The sequence below is a fragment of the Octopus sinensis genome, linkage group LG19, assembly GCF_006345805.1.
Source record: "Octopus sinensis linkage group LG19, ASM634580v1, whole genome shotgun sequence".
Lineage (NCBI taxonomy): Eukaryota > Metazoa > Mollusca > Cephalopoda > Octopoda > Octopodidae > Octopus > Octopus sinensis.
In genome coordinates this window covers 20,723,779-20,738,578 of record NC_043015.1, presented here as the reverse complement: position 1 = coordinate 20,738,578, position 14,800 = coordinate 20,723,779, and the positions used below count along the sequence as shown (strand labels likewise).

The 14,800-nt window shown below is 34.8% G+C and overlaps 1 protein-coding gene across 1 annotated transcript in view; it reads left to right on the top strand.

The window, feature by feature from the left end:
- Positions 1 to 14,800, top strand: part of LOC115222357 (cadherin EGF LAG seven-pass G-type receptor 1) — a 755,088-nt gene that overhangs the window by 338,449 nt on the left and 401,839 nt on the right. The window lies entirely within an intron of this gene.

Here is a 14,800-nt window from a genome sequence, read left to right as displayed (position 1 = left end):
ATACACAACGTATCAAATGTGTCATTTACACACACACACATATATATATAAACACACAAATATATATACATACATGTACACAGACATACACATATATGTATATACACACATATATACACATGTATATACACACATATATACACATGTATATACACACATATATACACATATGTATACACATATATATAAACACACACACACATATATATACACATACAAACACACACAGACATATATACACACACGTACACACATACACATATAAGTATACACACATATATACACACACGTACACACATACACATACACACACACATATGTATATAAATACACATATATATAAACACACAAATATATATACACACATGTACACACATACACATATAAGTATACACACATATATACACACATACATATATATATATATATACACTCACACAAATACTCACACACACATATATATAAGAAAAGCACAATGTGAGTTTAAAATTCACTACAACTGTTTCGATATAATTTTATTGCTGCGTTCCTACGTTACGTCATAGCATAAATCCGGCACCCACAGGTAAAATTTTAAACAACGCTTCGCAGTAACTCGCAAGTGAATATGGCCAGGTAACTGGTGCCGTTGTCGCTGCGCCAGTTTAGTTTCGATGGCTGTGTAATCGCACGCTGACATAGTTACACTCTCTCTCGGTACTTCCAGTAGTAAGATTGTGAGAAATAGGTTCTAAATTTTACTCGAGGATATAACATGCAACCCGCTTTAGAAATTGATTTCATTGGTCGAGAACCCCAAATTCTAACCATTAGCCCTTGCCTTTCCAAATGTGATTATTTTGTGTGTGTGTGTGTGGATGGATGGATGGATAAAGGGTGGACGTATAATTCTAACCGAGATATATAAATAAACGTTCCTTTTCAAGCAAAATCTCTAATGACATTTATTCTAAACGAAGTTGCCGATACTTCCCTGTCATTATGCCTAGAAGCAAAATAAGAGTCGATTCAACCCTCTCAAAATCTGCGCCCAACGATACTGTTGTTCACAAACTGAGGTGTATGGAAAACCACACACACACATACATACACACGTACATACGCATGCATACATACACACACACATATATACATACAAACACATGCACACATATATACATACACACACACATACGTACATACATACATACATACATACATACATACATACATACATACATACATACATACATACATACATACATACGAGTCACCAGACTATATTACCGACTGTGGTTTCCATCTGCAGTGAGTATGCCATAATTCAAAATAAATTTAAGTGACCCTACGACTAACCTGCGTCTTCCTGGCCCCAGGATCTACTACAAAAGCAGCTAAATCTCCTTCAAGTTTCACCTTAGAAATTTTCACCAAAAAATGAATTCAGGTTCAGTCCTATTGCACAGCCCATGGGGTGGCTGTCTTCTATTATTTCCCCAAACCTACTAAACCCTTGTGATTGAATTTGTTAGTCTGCCTTTAAGTATGTCACCCCTCGTCGCTTAACAACCGGTGTTGGTTTGAGTCCCCGTAATCTAGCAGCTCGGCAAATAATACCGATAGATTAAGTAACGTACTTCTGAAAACTAAAATAATTGTGGATAACCTTTCCGAAGATAAATACAGAGAATGAGAATACTTTTTCTTCTATCCCCTTTAAAAGTATTTAATAAGATGAGCTGAAAATCTCACACTGAACAAGTTGTTAAATTTTAAGCAGCTGTTAGCGTGAAAGCCGGTTAACTCCTATAAACCAGTTGTGCAAACAACTGGTTTATATTGTGTTATATAAACAAATAGATAGATAATCAGATCGTAGAAATTTCATAGAGGGCCACGTTGAAATCTGTGTTATTGGAGGAAAAAATCGTCATTGCGAAACACCTCGTGATATTGAAGGGTTATTGGCGATCATATGGAATTTTGACGGTGAAGTTGTCTAACAAATGGCATAATTACTGACTGTGCGAAGCGTCGTTATCATCGAAATCAATTATTTCGTAGAATAGTTATTTTAGCTATTCAAGGACGCGGAAACACTGGTTTGCTTTGTTTGTTGATGTACCAAAATTTTCGTCACATTTCTGCGTCCAACTCTGGGTCAAAAACATTTTTTATTCATAATTAGATAGTTTACTTTTCAGCTGTATCTTGTGTTTGTTTTATATGATTAAATCTTACTGCCTGAACATTGTTATTCAACTTTATTTAATCGGCATTCGGTGGCTCAATGGTAACTTGGGCCCTAGCCACAGTAAACATGTCCATTGTTGCTGTGAACTAACGGATGACTCGTTTGACTAAACGAGTCATCCGTTAGTTCACAGTATAAGACTGATGCTTCCAGCGGTAACTTATAATTACAACACGGTTCCTTCTTAAAAAATATAAAAAGCAAGCGCAATATCTACGTGACTGTACGACTGCTAAAAATAACTGCTAAATGTTCATTAAATTCTAACCTAGAGTCATAAAGATGGGAAGAGACGTTAGATAATGCAGCCCTATTTAATATAGACATGATTGAGTGGCTAAAAGATTCGTTGAGTGGTCAAGGGTTCGCATGTTGGATGTCAGTATTTGACATCATCTTAGACGAATTGAGCATAACCTCGCTTCGATGGAACCCGTGTGATTGAACTCGGATAGCCAGAGATTGTGTGGACACTCTAGGCCGGACTGTACCTGTATATTGCCTTACGACAATTCGGCTCGGGAACGGCATTAAGGACACATTTCTATGGTATATTCGGCCACTTACATTCAGTGGAGTTTTCGGCTTTGCGAAAACTTCATTGTCGTAATCGGCGAAATAACCATCAGAAATCTCTGACAGACGAAACACTGGTGAACGGAACGTCTTTACTTATAAATCTACTCTATTAACGCTGACCTGGTGATAAATTAATAAAGCTAAGCCGTTAAGCATTTGGGCTCAGTGGACACACAATTAGTATCAGCCGTTTAATATACATAGAGACTGTTTGTTCGGTACCAAATTGACTTGCTTATTCGTGCTTTCACTATTTTCAATAGATTGTGTCTATAGACATATTCTGCAGTCGTCTCAATTATTATAACGAACATTAGCAGAGAATACATTTACCAAAGTGGAAAAATAAAAAAAAAACAACAACAAAAACGAAACATTAATGAATTGGTAGAATATTCTATTAGAATCTTTGATAGTTGACATTTTTGTTCTTTTTTATTTTGTGATTTTTAGTTTTTCTTTCTTTTTTCGTTTTTGGTTTCTCTGGGAATCAGCTAACCAGATGATAGAATTATTAGCTCGAAATTCTATCAAATGAGAGATCAAGCTGATTGTTCTATTATCAGACGTTTCGGAGTTATTTTTTTATGTTTGCGTTTTTTTGTTTAATATTTTATTAGTTATATAAAATGATATAAGATAGACTTTCTTTTATAATTTTTTTTCATTTTCTTCGATGTGTATGTGGGGGAGACTGGTCTCATTATTATTTTCGCCCATGTATTTTATGGGGTCTTTTTTTTTGTTATTAGTGTGACATACTCATAGACAGTTACACACCTACACTCGCACAATGATAGATAGATAGATAGATAGATAGATAGATAGATAGATAGATAGATAGATAGATAGATAGATAGATAGATAGATAGATAGATAGATATGTAGGTAGATGTGTAGATAGATATGTAGATAGATAGATAGATATGTTTCTTTATTGGCTACACAGGGCTGCACAGAGGATACAAAATACAAAGTAGATCTTTTCTTTTGGTGAAGAAGAAAAAAAGGTGTGGGTAGAACTTCGATCAAAATGGATCGAGGAGAAAAAAAAGGGCCGATCACTAGGGATCGTGTATCACAGAAATGTCATAATATAAAAAGGGCGAACAGATTAGGTTTATCTGTGGAAAGAAAAGCCTACGGAAGAGACCACGGTAATCTTGGGCAATAATGTCAACAACAAAAAAGACATTAGAGTAAATAACTCTCTTTTTTCCTCTCTCCTTTTGGTTAATAGGATTATGCTCAAGTTGACTCCGTCATTCACAAGTGCCATCCTTGCTACATTCACCCGTCTTTTTTTAAACATTCACTTGACAAAACTTCCCTCTCTCACATTCCTCTTCAAGTGATACGTGAAGAAATTGAGGAGAGATTGACCAGAGAGGTAAATGTTTGTCTCTAGACCCTTCAGACGCGTCCACCATACACATTCTTTCGCCATAGGCACACGTACGATGAAAATGGATCTTCCTTCCCGTTTCAAGGAAGGAGGCGCGACTCAGTTGATAAACTGACTCGTTCTACAAGCGATAGCAATCGTTCGACATAAGCCCACATATAGATAGGCTGATATATGTGTAGGTAGGTATGTAGATAGATAGATAGATAGATAGATAGACATACAGACAGACAGACAGACAGACAGACAGACAGATAGATAGATAGATAGATAGATAGATAGATAGATAGATAGATAGATAGATAGATAGATAGATAGATAGATAGATAGATAGATAGATAGATGAGCAAGCGGTCTGGCGGACGGACACACGGGTGGCTGGCTGGATGGATGGATGGATGGATGGATGGATGGATGGATGGATGGATGGATTTCTGTCGATGGTCTATGAGGATTCAGATATCTGATCTACTGAATTATCTACCCCTGAATAAACGTGAAAGTGAGTCTTCGAAAGACATGTTATTACTCTTAACACAATTCTCTGGTAAATCACTTGACAAGCTTCTATACACGCTTCGTCTCTCCGCTATCACTCTAAAGGAATCGGTTCACTCGAAGATATAGAAAATATTTACCCAAGACGCGACGCAATTAAAACCGAGTCGGGGACATAGTATTTGCGAAGCGAACTTCTAAACTATTCGGCCATTTTGTGCCTAACACATTGGTACACGCATGCGCACACATGTACACACATGCACGTGCGCAGCTGTGTGAGTTGTAATGATTGATAGTCGAACAAACTATAGGAATGATATGAGTTGTTAATTCATTCTGCAAGCAGATCAAATCTTATTTTTAACCAGAAGTATCTTGAAATTGATTGATGGGGCCTGTTACACAAATAGATCCTTATCTCTGTTATCCCTAGTTAAGCATTTTTATCAATCGTACTAAGTGTATAATTTTTTTACGGGAGGTTCTGCAGTGCTTATCCATTTGGATCTACTTCCAACATTGTATCTATGTTCATGATATTAGAGCGTATTCATTAAAGACTCAGATACGTATTTGTTAGATATTCATATAATATTTGTTTGGCTCTTTCATTCTATCGATCGGCAGCAGGCTACGGGAAAAATGTATTTGTAACTGCTTAGGTTTCACTGAATGGTGAAATATTTAATTTTAGTTCAACGTGAAATGTTTTTTTATTTATTTATTTTTGGGTCTATGCGATGTGAAACGTTTACTTATCATTTGAATTATATACTTCTTAATCGCTGTGAAACGCTTGCTTATCCCTAACTCTAAACGTGAAAAGCTAGCATATCTTTCAATGTGAGATGTTTACTTCTCATCCGCATTGAAATGTGTAGTTGGCATAAAATGTGAAATACTTGCTTGTGGTTCAATATGAGACATATGCTTGTCACTTATTTAAATGTTTGATTGCAACTCACTGTGAAATGTTTGCTTTTCCTTCAATGTAAACCATTCAATTTTTATTCAATGTAAAATATTCACACCTCATTCAGTGCCAAATGCATATTTCTAATCCAAATCGGAACATATTTAGTTTTAATTCAATGTGGAACGTTTACTGCTGATTAATTCTGAAAAATGCAGTTTTCATTGGACACAAAACCAAATTTTTCCATTACATTATATGGTCGATGATCGTTTTTATACCATATTTCTTTTTTCTCTCCTCGTTGAATATATAATCTTCTTCTGCTGTACTTGAGAGGATTCTAAGATATTAGTTAAATCATGAAGCAAACAGAAAATCACTGATATTTTTCTTCCATTATGGATTTCACAAAGCTCTCAATTGTACATCCAGCAACACAATGTTTCCTGTTGTATCTGTGTGTGTAAGGTGTAAAATCGGGGACCTTTTTCAACACTTGATGGCTATTAATTTATTACTAATACACTAATGAATTTAGAAGAAAAATAAAACTTAGAATAATTGCAAGAATCCTATTATGAAGCCATGCTTCTTGCAACATAAATATCTTCAATTTTTTTTTTTTTGTGTGTAATTTCTCAAGTTATTTTTGTGTTGTGTCATAGTGCCTTTACATTGATAAATCTCAGTATTAGTCTTAGAGAAAAAGCATCCTTACAGATCACCAATTGGTAAAGAACTCTCTCAGTCCTGCAAGCATTTCCCTTGTTTTCAAGAAGTGTCATTTTCAACAGAATAAAGCTACCGAAACGGTGTTCCCTCCTACACTTTGCAAATTTTTCCAGTTTCCCTCCATCATTTTCAGGAATGATTTACAAACAAGATGCTACATCACACATGACTATTGCAATGGTACTTCCTAAAACGTGCCGCAAGATGACACTAGATGCCTATTTACAATATAAACTCCCAATACACATTATATATGCGTAAATGGAAAATAAATTCCAGCAGACAAAAAGCGTTGTTCTTTTATTTTATTTCTTTTTTTTATCTTACTCTCTTTTTCAAAAGCAAATTGATTATGATTGTCACAGATAAATGTATATGACTTCAGGGGTTATTATCTTTACAAACTACTACGAAGAGAGCGTTTGTGTACTGCTCTACAGGGTGTATGTCCATATATATATATATATATATATATATATATATATATATATGTGTGTGTGTGTGTGTTGTGTGTGTGTGTGTTTGTTTGTGTGTGTACATATACATATATACATATATATATATATGAGAGAGAGAGACAGATTATGTGTGCAAATTTTAAAGCTATGCTTGTATTCTTAGATACATATATTTGTATACACATACTAATACTTAGACACACACGCCCCCATATAAATAATATATATTTACACACACACACACACACACACATATATATATACATATATATATATATATATATATTATATATATATATATAGAGAGAGAGAGAGAGAGAGAGAGAAAGAGAATGGGAGGAAATATTGTATAAATGTGTATGAATCGTATACATAAGTATTCGATACGTTTCTCTATATACACGCGCAAACACAAGCACATGCAGCCACACTAAATGCTTCCAACAATGTTCGATTCCGTGTGTCCGTCATAGACACACGCTTACAAACATTCACATACATAAACATACAAATATACACACTACTACTACTACTACTACTACTACATCAGTTGTAGTTACAGCCTGTTACTTCCCATCTCTATATCTATTGGCCTGTCTGTATCTCTCTCTTTCGTTCCCTCTCTCTCTCTCTCTCTCTCTCTTTCTCTCCCTCTCCCCAAACAATTCACTCACTTGTCTATTCTTATGTGTCTACCATTCTATAAATCAACGGATTTTTTTCTAAAGGAAAATGTCAAATTTGATAATGTAGTCCTTGATACTCTTAGAAAGAATATATTTTTGATCATAGGCCTGCTTGAACAGGGTTCACTAGGGGATAAACATTATCATCATCACCCACATCATCACCGCAATAATAAAACCAACAATGACCACTACTCCCACAATTCCATAGCCAACCACACCACCACTTCTACACCACAGACGAAAACACTTGCAATACTACCACGACCGCCGCCGATAACGACAATACTTAAAACCTAGAACAGACATAATACAACAAGCAAACAAAATAATATTACTACTATTAAATAATAATAATAATAATATAATAATAATAATAATAATAATAATAATAATAATAATAATAATAATAATAATAATAATAATAATAATAATAATCCTTTCTTCTATAGGCACAAGGTTTGAAATTTTTGGGGAAAGGAGAGTCTATTGCATCGGGCTCAGTGGTATTTAATTCAATGGTATTTAATTTATCGACCCCGAAAGGATCAAAGGCAAAGCCGACCTCAGCGGAATTTGAACTCACAGCGTAAAAACGGAAGAAATGCCGCTAAGCATTTTCCCCGGCATGCTAACGACTCTGTCAGCTCGCCACTTAATAATAATAATAATAATAATAATAATAATAATAATAATAATATAATAATAATAATAATGAAACCAGAGAATGAAACGAAGTTAGACATCAGAAAAGAGGATAGAGGTTTTCTAACTCGCAGGAGAAGGCTTTGCATGGTAGATTCCCAAAGATAGTTGCAGCAAATGGTTGTAGTGAGACATGAATATGGTTGGAGAATGGAAGGCTGAAAAGAGAGAGAGAATGTTTGTTAGAAACAGCAAAAGATCAGGCATTAATGACTAATTGGATAAAAGCAAAGATGAATAAAAATCAACTAGATTCTTGATGTAGATCATGCAAGTCAAAAGAGCAAAGTGTAACTAATATATTATGTCGATGTAGAATGCTTGCATAGAACGAATACAAGAAAATACATGACTACATAGGGAGAGTAATCCACTAGGATTTCTGAAGAAAGCTAGGGTTTGAATATAAACATGAACCTAGTAAAGTACTAGAAAGTAAGAAATACAAGATGTGGGACTTTAACATTCGGACTTACAGACTAATAGAATCTAGAAGGCCTGATTTAGTAATTGTAGACAAAGAGAATTGAACGTGCCAGATAATTGACTTTAAGGTCCCAAATGATGAAAAAAATCAATATGGGAGGTATAGAAGAAATAGCAAAGTAGCAGGACTTGGCCATGAATTATGGTCTACGTAGTTTCAAATGGAAACTACTAAATATCCTGTTCGAGGCGCTGAAGATTCTACCAGCTTGTCCTCTTTTCTTTAATAATAATAATAATCTTTTTTACTAAAGGCACAAGGCTTGAAATCTTTGAGGGGAGGGCTAGTCGATTACATTTCCTCAACCACTAAAAGATGAAATACACAGTCTCGACGGAGTTTGAACCCCAATACCACTGCTCTGAGATCAGTCCGATCTTTTTTGATATAGCTGCGCGGTCTTGTCTCAAATCTCAACTTGCTGTCTTAAAATTGGGAAGTCATATAGTAACAGAGAGCATGTGACAAATTCTGAAGTTTCGTAGCTGATTTCCAATTATAGACAGAAACGCATTAGTTATTATCGTAGCCAACAAATTTATCTTTAGAACCAGCTTAAGTAACCAGTAGACTTCACATGTCCTCATAAAATAAAATTTAATTATTGTTTCATATAAAAATTTTAAAAAAATACTCTTAAAAAATTTTCATGAAAGACAGAAAAATAGAGACATCAGGTTTATAAATATTCTTTCAAGATTAATTCTACCATACATAGTGCAAAAGTGTCAAAAATTTGATATTTAAAATTTAATATTTCACAAGCACTTTAGAAAGACTCAGCATATATTCACTTTTACTTTTTTCGTTTTACATTTTTCTTCATAGGTATTTTGACTATCATTATTTATTTACTTCTACTTCGCTTATTCTTTTAATGAAGCAGCGTTATTTTAATGAACCATCCATTAAATAATTTAACACTAACTTAACTTTTCTATAATGTCTATTTTGGTTGCAGACTTGGCAACTTCTCATATTGAACATTTATCAATTGTATCCAATATTTCATCAAAGACAAACCACTAACTTAATAGTACGCTTCCCTCCATAACTCCAATTGTCGTATTCTCCACTGACATTCTGTAAATACAATAAATATCAAATATCAAAGCATCAAAGAGGTACTCTCTCAGTAGTCCTTCGACTCACTAGAAATAACAACTAAATGACAGTAAAGTCACCACCGTTTTAACACTTTGACATTTAGACTATTCTGAATTTATATCCATTGTTTGAATTAATCATGCATTATTCCATGGCTCAAAGGCGGCTAGCTGGCAGAATCGTTAGCACGTTAGGCGAAATGCTTCGTTCTCAGTTCAAATTCTGACTTTGCCTTTCATCCTTTATGGGTCGATTAAGTACCAGTCTTGTAATGGGGTCGATTAAGTACCAGTCTTGTAATGGGGTCGATCTAATCGACTGTCCTCCTTCCCCCAAAATTTCGAGCCTTGTGCCTAGAGTAGAAAAGAATATTTCTGTAATCTAAGGCAGCGAGCTGGCAGAAACGTCAGCACGCCGGGTGAAATGTTTAGCGGTATTTCATCTGCCGCTACGTTCTGAGTTAAAATTCTGCCGAGGTTGACTTTGCCTTTCATCCTTTCAGGGTCGATAAATTAAGTACCAGTTACGCACTGCGGTCGATATAATCGTCTTAATCCGTTTGTCTGTCCTCTCTGTGTTTAGCCCCTTGTGGGTAGTAAAGAAATAGGTATTTCGTCTGCCATTACATTCTGAGTTCAAATTCCACAGAGGTCGATTTTGCTTTTCATACATTCGGCTTCAATAAATCAAGTACCAGTTGCGTACTGGGGGATCAATCTAATCGACTGGACCCCCTCCCTCAAAATTTTGAGCCTTGTGCCTTGAATAGAAACGATTACATCATGGCTCTGAGATTTTGATGATATAATTGTATATTTTTAGAATGACATTGTACGGTATGTTGGAAGCTAGATCAGGCAAATTTCAACATGAAATATGGGAAAGATTTGAGATGGATGAGGTAGGCTTCAGTGTTAATGGAGATTAGTATTCGTCGTCGGATTGAAACGCAAGGAGAAGTAAAAGAAATACAAACATTTCAAAATTGTTTAAAGTTATGTGAAAGAAAGGAGATTATAAGGTTGTTGAAGAGGCTGAGAGAATTTTCGATTTTATAGGGACCTGGAATTTCATACTTTGAAGAACGATGCATTACAAAATTTGGTTGTACAAATGAATTAAAATGTAAACGGAAACCCTAAAATACCTTTGATGATAAATCTGTTACACCGGTTTCATTTAATCATCTCGCTCTCATCCCGTTCTTCATTATTTACACACACACACACACACACACACACAAGCGCGAATATATATAATCAAAATAATAATTCGCCTGGAGTTCATTGTTATCAATAAATTCCAGTTCATAAAATGTATGGAGTTACATCATCAGTTAATATTTAAATGTTTCATCGTTTTCCAATGCATGATCTTATTAACTTACAGATATGTGTGTGTGTGTGTTAATCTATTACTTGTTTCAGTCATAAGACTGCGCCCATGCTGGGGATCCACCTTTAAGAATTTTTAGTCCAATGAATCGACCCCAGTGCATTTTTTATTATTTTTTTGATCTGGTACTTATTCTATCGGACTCTTTTTGCCGAATCATTAAGTTGCTCAAACGTAAAAACACAAACACTGGTTGTCAGGTGGCGGTGGGATACACACACACACACACACACACACACACACACACACACACACACACACACACACATATGCACATATATCCGATGAGATTTATTTTAAACCAAATCCACTCACAAGGCTTCGGCCGGTCCGAAGCTATAGTCGAAGACACTCGCCCAAGTTGCCACGCAGTGGGACTGAATCCAGAACCATGTAGTTGGGAAGCAAACTTCTTACCAGAAAACCAGTCGTATATGTGTGTGTGTGTGTGTGTGTGTGTGTGTCTGTGTGTGTGTGTGTGTGTGTGTCTTTGTGTGTGCGTGTGTGTGAGCGCGCGCGTTTGCACACCTGTCAAATTACCTGTAAGCTTATTTCATGCTAACCTTCATGCTGCTCTTTACTTCGAGTTAGACGGGCTGGCCACTCACAGTCATTTTATTATCCAAAATATAAATGTGTTAAGCGAGGGGCTAACAACAGTCTTCTACAAATTTAAATTAAAAATAACCATTAAGTTAGCTGCAAGCTCTCAAGGACGGGACGACGTGTGCTGGTTCAGAGCGTAAATAAAACGTACTTCCATTATCATACCTGTTACTCAATAAAATGTGTCCATTTGAAATAAGAATATACGCTTTCTATCTTCTGGGATTAAAACTGTCTAAAAACAGCTCTATATATTTTCTCTCTCTGATTCCTTGAATAATGATGTCTGGCCAAACTCATATATTTATATTTCACAGACATCATCATCTTTCCTTTAGGCAGTTCGGCTATATCGTTGCTGATAGCGTTATTATTGTTGTTGTTGTTGTAGTTGTTGTTGTTGTTGCTGTCATTGTTGTTGCTAAGGTGGCGAGCAGGTGGAACCGTTATCACGCCGGGCAAAATGCTTAGCGGCTTTTCACAAGTCGCCACGTTCCGAGTTTAAATTACGCCGAGGTCGATCTTGCCTTTCATCCTTTCGGGGTCGATAAATTAAGTACCAGCTGAATACTGAGGTCGATGTAATCGACACATCCTGTCATCCAAAATGGCTGCCCTTGTGGCAAAATTCGGAACCATTAATATTATTATTATTACTTTCGCGGTCATCATCATCGCCAAGAACAGCGTTCACTTATATATTGCACATATTTTTTCATATTCGTCTCTTTTCTGTCTCTCACCGTCGTTCATTCCATCTCATCTCATTCTCAGCGTATTCCTATTAATATCACAAATAGATTTCATATTCTCATTGTATGGCTTCCTGTACCAGTTGCTACAGTAGAGGCTTTGCTTGTAGCTGACTTTGTTGTTGGCCTTTCTTGTTATTACCCTTGTACAAGTACAATCTCCATATTTCACGTATACATATGCTCTCTCTCTCCCACACTCTGTCTCTCTGTGTGTGTATGTGCATATGTATATATATATACATATATATAATATATATATATATATATAGATATATATATGTGTGTATATATATATATATATATATATATATATATATTGTATATATACGCATATATATATATATATATTGTATATATACGCATATATATACATACACATATGTATAAATATATATATACATATATATATGCATATATATATATACATATATATATATATATATATATATATATATATATATATATGCACATATATACATATATACATATATATACATATATATATATGTATATCTATATATATATATTTATATATATTTATATATATATAAAGATATATATATATATATATATATATATATATATATATATATATGTATATTTGTATATTTGTGTGTATATGTGTGTGTGGGGGGAGGAATATTCAGGTATTCCTCTCTCTAATATTCCAATTTGAATTCGTTCCAGAAAACTCTGCTTACACGCTAGGAAAGAATAAACGCTAAAAGCTACATTAGTAACACAAACGAACAAAAATAAAGTGCTCTCTTATGTGTGTGAGTGGTGTGTGTGTGTGTGTGTGTGTGTGTGTGTGTGTGTGTGTGTGTGTGGTGTGTGTGTGTGTGTGTGTGTGTGTGTGTGTGTGTTGTGTGTGTGTGTGTGTGTGTGTGTGTGTGTGTGTGAGTGTGAGAAAGAGAGAGATTAGTATGTGTGTGTATATATATACAATATGTGTGTGTAACTAATATATTTATATTGGGCTTTAATACTTTAAAGAATACTCTTTGCGTGGTGAATTCTTATAAAATGTTAAACCCTTTTGAGAATTCAAAACATGACCACAGTTTGATATCACGTCCTAAATAAACTATATGTTAGACCTATGACACATCTTTGCCCTCTCTAAAACTCCTATAAAGACCTACGTACTACGTGCAATCTTTTCCTGGCCACGAGTTATTTTCAGAAGAAATTGATTTGATTCTCTTTGAATTATTCAGAAGGAACACCAGCATATATTTCACCGTAATTTCTCGTCATAAGAATGTTCTTTAGAACCCAATTTCAATTGGTATCAATGACCTATTTTTATTTACCGGCTAGGCTAGGGAGTTGAACGTAGAACATTCATTTTACTTCTAGATCACACATTGAAAGTATTATTCCAGTTCTCCGGCCTTCAACATTGTTTTAACAATATAGTAGGACAGTTTATTAGTCTGTCGCGGATGTTACGTTCCAAAACCCCTGCGATAAGTGAAAATCCGCGAAGTAGAAACAGTACTGTACTATATGGTTTTTTTTTTATTATTTTGAAAATTTGTATATATTTTTTGTATTTCGGGGTATATCATTTTCTTTATATATATATTTAATTATAAATGCATAACAACCCCATAGAAGAAGCGACGTAAGCTTAAACAATTCTTTCTATTGAAGGCGCAAGGCCTTGAGATTTTGTAGGAGGAGACGAGTCGATTACATCAACCCCAGTGTTTCATTGGTACTTACTTTATCGACTCCCAAAAGATGAAAGGCAAGGTCGAACTCGGCAGAAAAACGTAAGCTTAAATAACAAACCACGATAGCTGAACCGCGTTATGGCGAGGGAATACTGTATATGTATATATATATATATATGTCGGAATTACTTCACTTATTGGACTGCCGCTTTGGTGGGATATGCCTTGGAAAGTTTTAGTTGAACGAATTGGCACAGCACTGAATATATTTGAGACTAGTTCTTATTCCTTCGATCTCTCCGTCATTCGACAGAGGTTCGAAAGACTATTAAACTGTCCCGTTATAATTTCAAAGCAATTTCTGGGGCATACATACATATATATATACAGCGAGATAGATTGGGTCAGAAAAATGCATAGATATGAAATATACATAAATGTATATGATGCACGTTTATAAGTAAATGTGTGTGTGTATGTGTGTGTGTGTGTATGTGTATATATATATATATATATATATATATATATATATATATATATATATATATATATG